Source organism: Heteronotia binoei, chromosome 2, assembly GCF_032191835.1.
Source record: "Heteronotia binoei isolate CCM8104 ecotype False Entrance Well chromosome 2, APGP_CSIRO_Hbin_v1, whole genome shotgun sequence".
Classification (NCBI taxonomy): domain Eukaryota; kingdom Metazoa; phylum Chordata; class Lepidosauria; order Squamata; family Gekkonidae; genus Heteronotia; species Heteronotia binoei.
In genome coordinates, this window is record NC_083224.1 from 197,601,169 (window position 1) to 197,615,404 (window position 14,236).

Sequence of the window (14,236 nt, forward strand, 5' to 3'; positions counted from 1 at the left end):
CTCCAGGTGTTTCCCAATCCAGAGCTGGCAACCCTATACTCACCCCCCCCCCCAGATCTCCTGATATTTTCCAACCCAGATTTGGCAACCCAGTAAGTTAATGCCAAAAGTTAATGGTCAAATAAATATTGTTACTCTATATTATAGAGCAGGGGTGGCCAATGGTAGCTCTCCAGATGTTTTTTGCCTACAACTCCCATCAGCCCCAGCCAGCATGGCCAAAGGCTGGGGCTGATGGGAATTGTAGGCCAAAAAAATATTTGGAGAGCTACCATCAGCCACCCCTGTTATAGAGTATATGAGGCCCCGAGTTCATTCCTCGCCAGCTCCACAGTTTTGTAAGAGCCCCGTGGCGCAGAGTGTTAAAGCTGCACTACTGCAGTCTTAAGCTCTGCTCACGACCTGAGTTCGATCCCAGAGGAAGCTGGATTCAGGTAGCCGGCTCGAGGTTACCTCAGCCTTCCATCCTTCCGAGGTTGGTCAAATGAGGACCCAGCTTGCTGGGGGGAAAGCGCAGATGACCGGGGAAGGCAATGGCAAACCACCCCGTAAAAAGTCTGCCGTGAAAACGTTATGAAAGCAATGTCACCCCAGAGTCAAAAACGACTGGTGCTTGCACAGGGGACTACCTTTACCTTTATATTATAAAGTGTGGAATGTTCTTGTAATGTTTGGGGACTCATTGTGCTCCTATATTTCAGCTGCTGTATTTATCACCCCCCTGAAGAAAATGGCTGCTTAGAGGGTTGGTTCTAGGGCAGGGTGTCTAACATGCGGCCCGGGGGCCAAATCAGGCCCCTGGAGGGCTCCTATCAGGTCCTCGAGCAACTGGCTCTTGTCTGCTTCCTTCTCCCTCTCTCTTGCTTCCTTCTGCATCACAGCTTGCTTTGCAAGGCTTTCTCAATTGCACAGGAGCTACACAGCAAAACCTCTATTTTCTCCATTGGTTGAGGCTCCTCCCCCTCCTGGTCCCCTGGGGAAGGAAGGAAAGAGCCAGAGCTTCCTTTCCCCAGTTCCCTGGATCCAATGGGAGAAATACAACGAGAGCACCTTTCAGACCAATAAGTGCGAATGTTTTAAGCGTATATTATTTTAAGAAGAAGAATTGCAGATTTATACCCTGCCGTTCTCTCTGAATCAGAGACTCAAAGTGGCTTACAATCTCCTATATCTTCTCCCCCCACAACAGACACCCTGTGAGGTAGGTGGGGCTGAGAGAGCTCTCCCAGAAGCTGCCCTTTCAAGGACAGAGGCTCAGAGCGGCCTACAATCTCCTTTCCCTTCCTCCCCCACAACAGACACCCTGTGGGGCAGGTGGGGCTGAGAGAGCTCTCCCGGAAGCTGCCCTTTCAAGGACAGAGGCTCAGAGCAGCCTTCAATCTCCTTTCCCTTTCTCCTCCACAACAGACGCCCTGCGAGGTAGGTGGGGCTGAGAGGGCTCTCCTAGAAGCTGCCCTTTCAAGGACAGAGGCTCAGAGCAGCCTACAGTCTCCTTTCCCTTCCTCCTCCACAACAGACGCCCTGTGAGGTAGGTGGGGCTGAGAGGGCTCTCCTAGAAGCTGCCCTTTCAAGGACAGAGGCTGAGAGCAGCCTACAGTCTCCTTTCCCTTCCTCCCCCACAACAGACGCCCTGTGAGGTGGATGGGGCTGAGAGAGCTCTCCCAGAAGCTGCCCTTTCAAGGACAGAGGCTCAGAGCAGCCTAGTCTCCTTTCCCTTCCTCCCCCACAACAGACACCCTGTGAGGTGGGTCAGGCTGAGAGAGCTCTCCCAGAAGCTGCCCTTTCAAGGACAGAATCTCAGAGCGCCCTACAATCTCCTTTCCCTTCCTTCCCCGCAAGAGACACCCTGTGAGGTGGGTGGAGCTGAGAGGGCTCTCACAGCAACTGCCCTTTCAAGGACAGGGTTTTTAAAAAAACTTTAGTCGCATCTGTGTCCTTTAAAAAGTTTATATCTCTGCTACCTAATCTTAAATAGGTACACACATGCCCCAGCCCAACAAGATCTCATTTGTCAGATCCAGCCCTCATAATAAATGAGTTCGACACCCCTGGTCTAGGGCATGCACAATGCTGAAGCCCCTCCCTTCCCCAAGCCCCGCCCTCTCCCGGATCCACCCCCAAAGTCTCCAGGAGTTTTCCAACACAAACCTGGCAACCCAATTCACTCCCCCAATCTCCAGATATTTCCCCACCCAGACTTGGCACCAAAGCCAGTTAATGCCAACATCTCCCTCCAACTCCTGAAGGGAGTTTATCTTCTTCCCGCCCACTAGGGCACACTGCATCCACCTGCTCAATTTAGGGGTTCCTGAGTGAGAGGAGCAGGACTCCCAATCTCCCTTGCCAGTTCTGCGGCCTGGCCTCAAGGTCCTCTGCCAACCCAGCCCCTGGTTATGACAGAGACCGTCTTTGGAAGACCCCGGAGGTAGGGTTGCCAATCCCCAGGTGGGGGCAGGGGATCCCCCGGTTTGGAGGCCCTCCCCCCACTTCAGGGTCGTCAGAAAGTGGGGGGAGAAAAGGGAAATGTCTGCTGGGAACTCTGTTATTCCCTAGGGAGATTTATTCCCATAGAAAATCATGGAGAATTGATCCGTGGCTATCTGGGGCTGGGGGGGCTGTTTTTTTGGGGTAGAGGCACCAAATTTTCAGTATAGCATCTAGTGGCTCTCCCCAAAATACCCCCCAAGTTTCAAAAAGATTGGACCAGGGGGTCCAATTCTATGATTCCCGATAGAAGGTGCCCCTATCCATTATTTCCTATGGAAGGAAGGCATTGAAAAGGTGTGCTGTCCCTTTAAATGTGATGGCCAGAACTCCCTTTGGAGTTCAATGATGCTTGTCACAACCTTGATCTTGGCTCCACCCCCAATGTCTACTGGCTCCACCCCCAAAGTCCCCAGATATTTCTTGAATTGGACTTGGCAACCCTACCTGGAGGATTGGCATCCTTGCCAACCGTATGCCTTCCCCCTTCCCCTTGCAGCAACGTGGTCTAAGGCGGTTGGGGAAACTATGCGGTACAGAGGGTACAACATTTATTTAAAATTTATAACTATATACGGGCATTTTAAAATAGTGAAGAGAAGAAATAAATGAAAGTAGGGGAAAACACACCTCCTTTCTCTATTATACAATACTTGCCCTGGCCATACCCTTCAGCAAAGACAGACTCACCAACCCAACTGACTGAACTCAAAGCCCAACTCAAAACTGAAGGCTTCCCACCAAAAATCACTAATATAAAACCCATTTCCTGCTCAGGAACTGGTTTTCCTTCCTGCAGCCTTCTGGGAGACCAGCCAGAGACCTCCTGCCTCTCTAAAATGGCATTTCTCCCCACTTCCCAACTCCAAAATCCCTGTTTGCTGGCTCCAAACTGCCCCCACATATTCCTCTCTGGAAAGTTTCCCATTCTTCAGCTCAAAACCCCCTCCCCACTAGGGTTGCCAAGTCCAATTTAAGAAATATCTGGGGACTTTGGGGGTGGCGCCAGGAGACATTAGGGGTGGAGCCAAGATCAAGGCTGTGACAAGCATAATTGAACTCCAAAGGGAGTTCTGGCCATCACATTTAAAGGGACAGCACACCTTCCCAATGCCTTCCTTCCATAGGAAATAATGGATAGGGGTACCTTCTATCGGGGATCATAGAATTGGACCCCCTGGTCCAATCTTTTTGAAACTTGGGGGGTATTTTGGGGAGAGGCACTAGATGCTATACGGAAAATTTGGTGCCTCTACCCCAAAAAACAGCCCCCCCAGAGCCCCAGATACCCACAGATCAATTCTCCATGATTTTCTATGGGAATAAATCTCCATAGGGAATAACAGAGTTCCCAGCAGACATTTCCCTCCCCTCCCCCTGCTTTCTGACGACCCTGAAGCGGGGGGACGGCCTCCAAACCGGGGGATCCCCTGCCCACACCTGGGGATTGGCAACCCTACTCCCCACCCTTCATGTCCTCTCCCAAAGTTCATATTATTCTCCCCGGGGAATTTCGCTCTCCCCTTTTAGCTTCACAACCTCCCAATACCACCGTCTCACCCAGACTACAACTGCCAACCTCCAACTGTTGGGATTTATTCTCCCAGAATTGCAACTGAATCTCCAGGGGAACGGAGATCAGTTCTCCTGGAGAAAATGGCGGCTATTCATAGCAGACTTTAGGCCGCTCCCTTCATCTCAGGCTCCACCCCCAAATCTCCAGAAATTTCCCAACCCAGAGCTGGCAACCACACCTGGCAGGCCCCACTTCCTCTTCCTCACTCACCCCTGGTCTCAATCTGTGGACATCACACCTGCCAGAAAAAGGCAGTTGGGTGGAGCTTAAGTAGCTCCACCCACCTGAAGCTCCGCCCATCCATCTTCTTTGCCAGCCGACGCCTACAAGGTCTCATTTATGTCAGATTTGACCCTCATAACTAATGAGTTCGACACCCCTGGATAGGCATATCACTGAAGGCTGCGCTGGTCCCAGACCGTCTGGCACCCTAGGCAAAGCTAACGTCTGGCTCCCCGTCCCCCGCACTGATAACCTCACCGAGTTACATGTGGACACCCCGATTTAGTGCCCCCCAAAGGTCAGCGCCCTAGGCAATGGCCTAGTTTGCCTAGTGATAGGGCCGGCCCTGCTGATGATATACCAGGAGTGGGGGAGCCCTTAAACTTCCTTCATCCTGTATCTAGACAGAACAGGCCACCTCCAACAGTCGTGAAAACTTGAAAGCTTATGTGGTTTTTAATTCATGCTTGCGAGGTTTGGTCTCCGGCGGGCCTCAGATTCAGCCGGAACTGACAGAAGCGCAGCTACTGAACCTTTCTGAGGGTTCCCCCTCTTCCTCCCTACTTACCTTGTCCAGTTGGGTGTAGTGGTGAAGTGTGTGGACTCTTATCTGAGAGAACTGGGTTTGATTCCCCACTCCTCCACTTGCAGCTGCTGGAATGGCCTTGGGTCAGCCAGAGCTCTGGCAGAGGTTGTCCTTGAAAGGGCAGCTTCTGGGAGAGTCCTCTCAGCCCCACCTGCCTCACAGGGTGTCTGTTGTGGGGGCAGAAGGGAAAGGAGATTGTAGGCTGCTCTGAGACTCTGCCCTTGAAAGGGCAGCTTCTGAGAGAGCTCTCTCAGCCCGCCCACCTCACAGGGTGTCTGTTGTGATGGAGGAAGGGAAAGGAGATTGTAGGCTGCTCTGAGCCTCTGTCCTTGAAAGGGCAGCTTCTGGGAGAGTCCTCTCAGCCTCATCCGCCTCACAGGGTGTCTGTTGTGGGGGAGGAAGGGAAAGGAGATTGTAGGCCGCTCTGAGACTCTGTCCTTGAAAGGGCAGCTTCTGAGAGAGCTCTCTCAGCCCCACCCGCTTCACAGGGTGTCTGTTGTGGGGGAGGAAGAGAAAGGAGATTGTAGACTGCTCTGAGACTCTGTCCTTGAAAGGGCAGCTTCTGGGAGAGCTCTCTCAGCCCTGCCCACCTCACACGGTGTCTGTTGTGGGAGAGGAAGGGAAAGGAGATTGTAGGCCGCTGTGAGACTCTGTCCTTGAAAGGGCAGCTTCTGGGGGAGCCCTCTCAGCCCCACCCGCCTCACAGGGTGTCTGTTGTGGGGGAGGAAGGGAAAAGAGATTGTAGGGTGCCCTGAGACTCTGTCCTTGGAAGGGCAGCTGCTGTGAGTGCGCTCTCAGCCTGACCCACCTCACAGGGTGTCTGTTGTGAGGGAGGAAGATAAAGGAGATTGTAAGCTGCTCTGAGTCTCTGATTCAGAAAGAAAGGTGGGGTATAAATCTGCAATTCTTCTCCTCCTCACTTAAAAGCAGGCAACTCTGCTAAAGCTCACACTGTTAGAAGCCCACAAAAGGGCTGGAGACATACGGGTGGCTTCAGGTGTACCAGAGGCACCCCAAACTGAAGTGGGCAAGAGTGATCAGATACTCCCGCACAAGGCACCTGTATGTCACACGAGGGGTGCTTCAGCGTGGTCAGACGGTTGTCGCACACCATCCCCTTAGTGTGGTTTGAGTTTCTTTTGTTCCTTACATTTTAGTGGCTATGTGCTCAAGCACCTACGGCAGTTAAAAAATAAATAAATACCCGCGAGCGCCTAGACTGGATTGGTGGTTTCACACTGCTTATCTGCCTCGCTTGCTCTCTCTGGCTTTCATTCACCCAGAAAGGCAGATGGCGTGCGGACAGAGGACGGTGAGTATGGGAGCCAGACGTGTGTTTGGACTTGATTTTTTAAGCCTTCCCTGTGTCGGCTTAAACCGCCGTTCTGGACCCAGCCTAACCTTGGCAGAATTTAAAAAAGCAGTCCCCTGTGCAAGCACCAGTCGTTTCCGACTCTGGGGTGACAGCATCACAACGCTTCCACGGCAGACTTTTTACGGGGTGGTTTGCCATTGCCTTCCCCAGTCATCTACACTTCCCCCCACAGCAAGCTGGGGACTCCTTTCACTGACCTCGGAAGGATGGAAGGCTGAGTCAACCTCGAGCCGGCTACCTGAACCCAGCTTCCGCCGGGATCGAACTCAGGTCGTGAGCAGAGAGCTCGGACTGCAGTACTGCAGCTTTACCGCTCTGCGCCATGGGGCAGAATGACATGCAACCAAAAGACCGCTGGGTTTTTGCCCAATTTGCACAAGACACAGAACTCAGGTTTCTTGGGGTGATTCCTCTCCCACCCCTGCAGCGTGGTGCCCAGAGAAGCCTGTTGAGGGCGTCTGAAAATGACTGAATTGTTGCAATTCAGATGCAACTGCCATGGCTGAGCAGGCGCTGGGTTTGCGTTGCACATACTGGAGCTTTGTGGAACAGTGGCGAAGGCTGGGCAACTTACCTTGCTGTCTTGGGCCCAGCTTTTCAGCATTTTCTCTTCCTCGGACCAGCTATGTGCCACTGTGGGCTTCCACCGGCATTCATCCACTTGCTGAAGCAGACTATTCCCCAGAAGCCTTTGCCACAGCAAACGTGGCTGCTCCTGAAACACGGAAGCGTGGCAATAGGCCAGGGTGGCTCTAGAGAGGAAAGTGCAGCATGCTCACACTGAAAACCTTCGGGCAGGGGTGGCCAACAGTAGCTCTCCAGATGTTTTTTGCCTACAACTCCCATCAGCCCCAGCCAGCATGGCTGAGGTTGCCAAGTTCAATTCAAGAAATCTCTGGGGACTTTGGGGGTGGAGCCAGGAGACACTGGGGTGGAGCAAGGGTGTGACAAGCATCACTGAACCCCAACGGGAGTTTTGGCCATCGCATTTCAAGGGACGGCACACTTTTTAAAATGTCTTCCTTCCCTCCACCCTCCCCTTCTCTGATTTCACCTCAGAGGCGGAGCGGGTGACGCCGCTGCGCTGCTGCCGTCTCTTCTCCACTTCACCGTAACTGCTCCTCCGAGATGGGCTCAGGCTGAGTCCAGGTCCTAGAAGGACCCAGATTTGCGGCTCGCCACACTCCTGGCCTGCTTCCACACTCCCCTTCTCTGATTTTACCTCAGAGGCGGAGCGGGCGATGCCGCTGCGCTGCTGCCGCCTCTTCTCCGGTTCACCTTAGCTGCTCCTCCGAGATGGGGCGGCTCGCCACGCTCCTTGGCGCCGTTTCCCCCCTCCCCCCGCTTCCGCTTTTTTGGAGAGCGGGGGAAGAGGCTGTAAATCCTGGGGTCCCCCGCCAGGGCGGGAGGGTTGGGAAGCCTAAGCATGGTCAGTGGTTGGGGCTGATGGGAGTTGTAGGCAAAAAAAAATCTGGAGCGCTATTGTTGGCCACCCCTGCCTTAGGGGGCTGCTTTGTCCCATTCGATTGGGTACAGCTCAAACCAGTCACCATTGCTATTCATGAAGCTTCCAGAGGCTGACTCAGACCCTCGGTCCATCAAAGTCAGAATTGTTGCACACACCATCGGTGCCAAGAGTGGAGTCCTCAGCCCAGTTTACGAGACTCAACAGTCAGAGACCCAAGTGAGTCAATCCAGAGATTCCTTTATTGCCACCGGCGACAGGAGGAAAAGCAACTCTCTCTGTACCGACATAATTTTTCCACAAAGCCCTAACATTTCTACAATTTTGATAACGAAGACCGGCCTGAGGATTGGTTACAAAGTTTGCGCTTTTAGGTTTTAGCCTTTCCCCATTGGCTCAAAGAAACCCGTCTCTTTCAGGATGAGATGATTTCTTTGAGCTGTACTCCCACTCTCCTGCCTTCCTGGCATCTAGCATCTGGACGGAACTCTGTGGTTCGGTGTTGAACATATGAACATCTGAAGCTGCCTTATACTGAATCAGACCCTTGGTCCATCAAAGTCAGTATTGTCTTCTCAGACTGGCAGTGGCTCTCCAGGGTCTCGAGCTGAGGTTTTTCACACCTATTTGCCTGGAGCCTTTTTAGTTGGAGATACTGGGGATTGAACCTAGGACCTTCTGCTTACCAAGCAGATGCTCTACCACTGAGCCACTGTTCCTCTAAGAATGTGCAGATGGCCGAGGGATGTTGTGCAGCTTCTTAGCTGGGTTCCAGGAAATGTCAGTAAGCAAAATCTCTATTGCAGGGGTGGGCGACGGTACCTCTCCAGATGTTTTTTTACTGACAACTCCCATCAGCCCTAGCCATTGGCCATGCTGGCTGGGGCTGATGGGAGTTGTAGGCAAAAAACATCTGGAGAGCTACTGTTGGCCACCCCTGCTCTACTGTGTGGGGTCGTTGTGCCCTCCAAGCCAGGCTTTTCCGATGGTAGGAGAACTGTTTACTTTCTCCTAGAAGATGTTTTCAGAACATACCCCGATAACATATTCTTTCTAGAGAAAAGGGCTTTGTGATATGCAATGTGATTTCTTTCTTTGTTCTCAAAGACCACTATGGGCTTGTGTCATGTATATGAAGGCAGGTTCTGCAAATATAGCAGTTAAGGCAGGTTAGTGCAGATATGTTCTATGATCGGGATTAGTGCAAGTCTATCTGGCATTCTGTGCATGTTCTAGTGCAAATCTGAATCTACATCCGACAGCATTGTCTACTCAGACAGGCAGTACTCCAAGGTCTCCGGCTGAGATCTTTCCCATCCCCTCCTGTCTACTCCTTTTAACTGGAGATGCCGGGGATTGAACCTGGGACCTTCTGCATGCCAGGCAGATGCTCTACCACTGAGCTACAGCCCCACTTCATGGCTCTCCAGGGTCCCAGGCTGAGGTCTTTCCTATCCCCTCCTGCCTGATCCCTTTAACTGGAGATGCCGGGGATTGAACCTGGGACCTTCTGCATGCCAGGCAGATGCTCTACCACTGAGCTACAGCCCCACTTCAAGGCTCTCCAGGGTCCCAGGCTGAGGTCTTTCCCATCCCCTCCTGCCTACTCCTTTTAACTGGAGATGCCGGGGATTGAACCTGGGACCTTCTGCATGCCAGGCAGATGCTCTACTATTGAGCTACAGCCCCACTTATCTACGCAGCATTATTACGAACAGGGCAGAGGGGCTGCTTCCTGCAGTTCTGTCCACAGGTGCATTCAGCACACTTCGGCTGCTTGGTTCTGGGAGAGAAGGATCGTATGCAGCTGTTTTGGTTCCCGGACAGCTTACCGATCAACTGCTTTCCCCCCATCACCGCTTCTCCGGGAGCTGAGCTACTTCTAGAAACAAACGTCTTTGTGGACTGGCAAGGCATCAAAATGTCATGGCAAACCCTGCAAGTCTCTCACAGCCACCCCTCTGCAATTTGTTAACGTGCCAACGGACAGCTAAAAAGTTTGAGTCCGGTGGCAGCTTTAAGACCAATGAGATTTAACTCTGTGATGAAGACGGTGAGGGGTCTGGAGACCAAGTCCTATGAGGAAAGGTTGAAGGAGCTGGGGATGTTTAGCCTGGAGAGGAGGCGGCTGAGAGGTGATAGGATCACCATCTTCAAGAACTTGAAGGGCTGTCATATAGAGGATGGGGTGGAATTGTTTTCTGTGGCCCCAGAAGGTAGGACCAGAACCAACGGGTTGAAATTAAATCAAGAGTTTCCGGCTGAACATAAGGAAGAACTTCCTGACCTCAGTGGAACAGGCTTCCTCGGGAGGTGATGGGCTCTTTTTCCTTGGAGGTTTTTAAACAGAGGCTAGATGGCCATCTGACAGCAATGAAGATCCTGTGAATTGAGGGGGAGGCGTTTGTGAGTTTCCTGCATTGTGCAGGGGGTTAGACTAGTTGACCCTTGAGGTCCCTTCTAACTCTATGATTCTACGATTCTGGGTGAAAGCTTTTGAGTGCACACACACTTCTACAGATTGTTTCTACACTGAAACAAGACTCCCTCAACCATTGCCTATAGGATGAGAGGATGGGGTAGGAGCTAGTTGCCAGAAAAGGCTAATTAAATTCAAGATGTATAGGTAACTCTTTGGTAAGTATAGCTAAGATTGAATCAAAGCGGTTGGTAAAACCTATGAATAGCAGCAAATTAAGAGATAAAGAGTCTTATCCACTGCTTTAATCCAATCTCAGCCCACCTCCCTCCCAGGGTGTCTGTTGTGGGGGAGGAAGGAAAAGGAGATTGTAGGCCGCTCTGAGACTCTGTCCTTGAACGGGCAGCTTCTGGGAGAGCTCTCTCAGCCCCACCCGCCTCCCAGGGTGTCTGTTGTGGGGGAGGAAGGGAAAGGAGATTGTAGGCCGCTCTGAGACTCTGTCCTTGAAAGGGCAGCTTCTGGGAGAGCTCTCTCAGCCCCACCCACCTCCCAGGGTGTCTGTTGTGGGGGAGGAAGGAAAAGGAGATTGTAGGCCGCTCTGAGACTCTGTCCTTGAACGGGCAGCTTCTGGGAGAGCTCTCTCAGCCCCACCCGCCTCCCAGGGTGTCTGTTGTGGGGGAGGAAGGGAAAGGAGATTGTAGGCCGCTCTGAGACTCTGTCCTTGAAAGGGCAGCTTCTGGGAGAGCTCTCTCAGCCCCACCCACCTCCCAGGGTGTCTGTTGTGGGGGAGGAAGGAAAAGGAGATTGTAGGCCGCTCTGAGACTCTGTCCTTGAACGGGCAGCTTCTGGGAGAGCTCTCTCAGCCCCACCCGCCTCCCAGGGTGTCTGTTGTGGGGGAGGAAGGGAAAGGAGATTGTAGGCCGCTCTGAGACTCTGTCCTTGAAAGGGCAGCTTCTGGGAGAGCTCTCTCAGCCCCACCCACCTCCCAGGGTGTCTGTTGTGGGGGAGGAAGGAAAAGGAGATTGTAGGCCGCTCTGAGACTCTGTCCTTGAACGGGCAGCTTCTGGGAGAGCTCTCTCAGCCCCACCCGCCTCCCAGGGTGTCTGTTGTGGGGGAGGAAGGGAAAGGAGATTGTAGGCCGCTCTGAGACTCTGTCCTTGAAAGGGCAGCTTCTGGGAGAGCTCTCTCAGCCCCACCCACCTCCCAGGGTGTCTGTTGTGGGGGAGGAAGGAAAAGGAGATTGTAGGCCGCTCTGAGACTCTGTCCTTGAACGGGCAGCTTCTGGGAGAGCTCTCTCAGCCCCACCCGCCTCCCAGGGTGTCTGTTGTGGGGGAGGAAGGGAAAGGAGATTGTAGGCCGCTCTGAGACTCTGTCCTTGAAAGGGCAGCTTCTGGGAGAGCTCTCTCAGCCCCACCCACCTCCCAGGGTGTCTGTTGTGGGGGAGGAAGGAAAAGGAGATTGTAGGCCGCTCTGAGACTCTGTCCTTGAACGGGCAGCTTCTGGGAGAGCTCTCTCAGCCCCACCCGCCTCCCAGGGTGTCTGTTGTGGGGGAGGAAGGGAAAGGAGATTGTAGGCCGCTCTGAGACTCTGTCCTTGAAAGGGCAGCTTCTGGGAGAGCTCTCTCAGCCCCACCCACCTCCCAGGGTGTCTGTTGTGGGGGAGGAAGGAAAAGGAGATTGTAGGCCGCTCTGAGACTCTGTCCTTGAACGGGCAGCTTCTGGGAGAGCTCTCTCAGCCCCACCCGCCTCCCAGGGTGTCTGTTGTGGGGGAGGAAGGGAAAGGAGATTGTAGGCCGCTCTGAGACTCTGTCCTTGAAAGGGCAGCTTCTGGGAGAGCTCTCTCAGCCCCACCCACCTCCCAGGGTGTCTGTTGTGGGGGAGGAAGGAAAAGGAGATTGTAGGCCGCTCTGAGACTCTGTCCTTGAACGGGCAGCTTCTGGGAGAGCTCTCTCAGCCCCACCCGCCTCCCAGGGTGTCTGTTGTGGGGGAGGAAGGGAAAGGAGATTGTAGGCCGCTCTGAGACTCTGTCCTTGAAAGGGCAGCTTCTGGGAGAGCTCTCTCAGCCCCACCCACCTCCCAGGGTGTCTGTTGTGGGGGAGGAAGGAAAAGGAGATTGTAGGCCGCTCTGAGACTCTGTCCTTGAACGGGCAGCTTCTGGGAGAGCTCTCTCAGCCCCACCCGCCTCCCAGGGTGTCTGTTGTGGGGGAGGAAGGGAAAGGAGATTGTAGGCCGCTCTGAGACTCTGTCCTTGAAAGGGCAGCTTCTGGGAGAGCTCTCTCAGCCCCACCCACCTCCCAGGGTGTCTGTTGTGGGGGAGGAAGGAAAAGGAGATTGTAGGCCGCTCTGAGACTCTGTCCTTGAACGGGCAGCTTCTGGGAGAGCTCTCTCAGCCCCACCCGCCTCCCAGGGTGTCTGTTGTGGGGGAGGAAGGGAAAGGAGATTGTAGGCCGCTCTGAGACTCTGTCCTTGAAAGGGCAGCTTCTGGGAGAGCTCTCTCAGCCCCACCCACCTCCCAGGGTGTCTGTTGTGGGGGAGGAAGGGAAAGGAGATTGTAGGCCACTCTGAGACTCTGTCCTTGAAAGGGCAGCTTCTGGGAGAGCTCTCTCAGCCCCACCCACCTCCCAGGGTGTCTGTTGTGGGGGAGGAAGGGAAAGGAGATTGTAGGCCACTCTGAGACTCTGTCCTTGAAAGGGCAGCTTCTGGGAGAGCTCTCTCAGCCCCACCCACCTCCCAGGGTGTCTGTTGTGGGGGAGGAAGGGAAAGGAGATTGTAGGCCACTCTGAGACTCTGTCCTTGAACGGGCAGCTTCTGGGAGAGCTCTCAGCCCCACCCACCTCACACGTTGTCTGTTGTGGGGGAGGAAGGAAAAGGAGATTTTAGGCCCTTCTCACATTCTGCCATGTCACTGTTTTATTTGGTTTCTCATGTAAATGCCACCCAGATCAAAGGTTTTCTCAATTTGTTAATTTTACTGTCCCCAGAGGGGCTATGCTTATTGCCAGGGCTTTTTTTTTTTGTAGCAGGAACTCATTTGCATATTAGGCCACGCCCCCTTGATGTAGCCAATCCTCCGAGAACTGACAGTGGATCCTGTACTAAGAGCCCTGTGGCCTCGGAGGACTGGCTGCATCAGGGGGTGTGGCCTAATATGCAAAGGAGTTCCTGCTACAAAATAGCCTTGCTTTATTGCTCAGTTACTTATGCATCTTGAGTGTATTTAGCCCTTCATGGCATCTGACCCCGGCCCCCAACCCTTTCTCTAAAGGTTGAAGGAGTTTTGTTTCAACATACCTGAAGAAGTGGGCATGCACATTAACGTTTATACCCAGAATTAAACTTTGTTGGTCTTAAACGTGCCCCTGGACTCCCAACTTTGTTCTGTTGCTTCAGACCGACACGGCCAACTACTTGTATCGATCATACAGCTTTTTACATATGCTAAACCCAATTTTGTTGCCGTCTAAGACATGCTAGTGGACTCGAGAGCCTGTTTGGTGTAGTGGTTCAGTGTGCCAAATCTTGATTCCCACTTCTCTGCTTGCAGCTGCTAGAATGGCCTTGAGTCAGCCATAGCTGTCGTAGGAGTTGTCCTTGAAAGGGCAGCTCCTGACGGAACTCTCTCAGCCCCACCCACCTCATAGGGAGTCTGTTGTGGGGGAGGAAGATAAAGGAGATTGTAGGCCACTCTGAGACTCTGTCCTTGAAAGGGCAGCTTCTGGGAGAGTCCTCTCAGCCCCACCTGCCTCACAGGGTGTCTGTTGTGGGGGAGGAAGGGAAAGGAGATTGTAGGCCGCTCTGAGACTCTGTCCTTGAAAGGGCAGCTTCTGGGAGAGCTCTCTCAGCCCCACACAGCTCACAGGTTGTCTGTTGTAGGGGAGGAAGGGAAAGGAGATTGTGAGCCACTCTGAGACTCTTTGGAGTGGAGGGCGGGATATAAATCCAATATCAGCATTATCATCTTTTCTAATGGCAAACTAGAATGATATATATTTATGTTACATGTTAAAAGGTAAATTAGTTGGACAGGAAAAACTTCTGGGAAAGAAACGCCCTCATTTTGACCCAGGCTTATGAGCAATCAAGTAATTAACATTCTCACATTCTGCCGTG

The 14,236-nt window shown here is 53.0% G+C and overlaps 2 non-coding genes across 2 annotated transcripts; both read right to left on the reverse strand.

Moving 5' to 3' along the window:
- Window positions 1–9,049: 9,049 nt before the first annotated feature.
- TRNAA-GGC (transfer RNA alanine (anticodon GGC)) lies at window positions 9,050–9,121 on the reverse strand. Its single transcript has one exon. It is a non-coding gene; the product is annotated as a tRNA-Ala (tRNA).
- A 66-nt stretch (window positions 9,122–9,187) lies between these two features.
- On the reverse strand, window positions 9,188–9,259 carry TRNAA-GGC (transfer RNA alanine (anticodon GGC)). Its single transcript has one exon. It is a non-coding gene; the product is annotated as a tRNA-Ala (tRNA).
- Window positions 9,260–14,236: the final 4,977 nt, after the last annotated feature.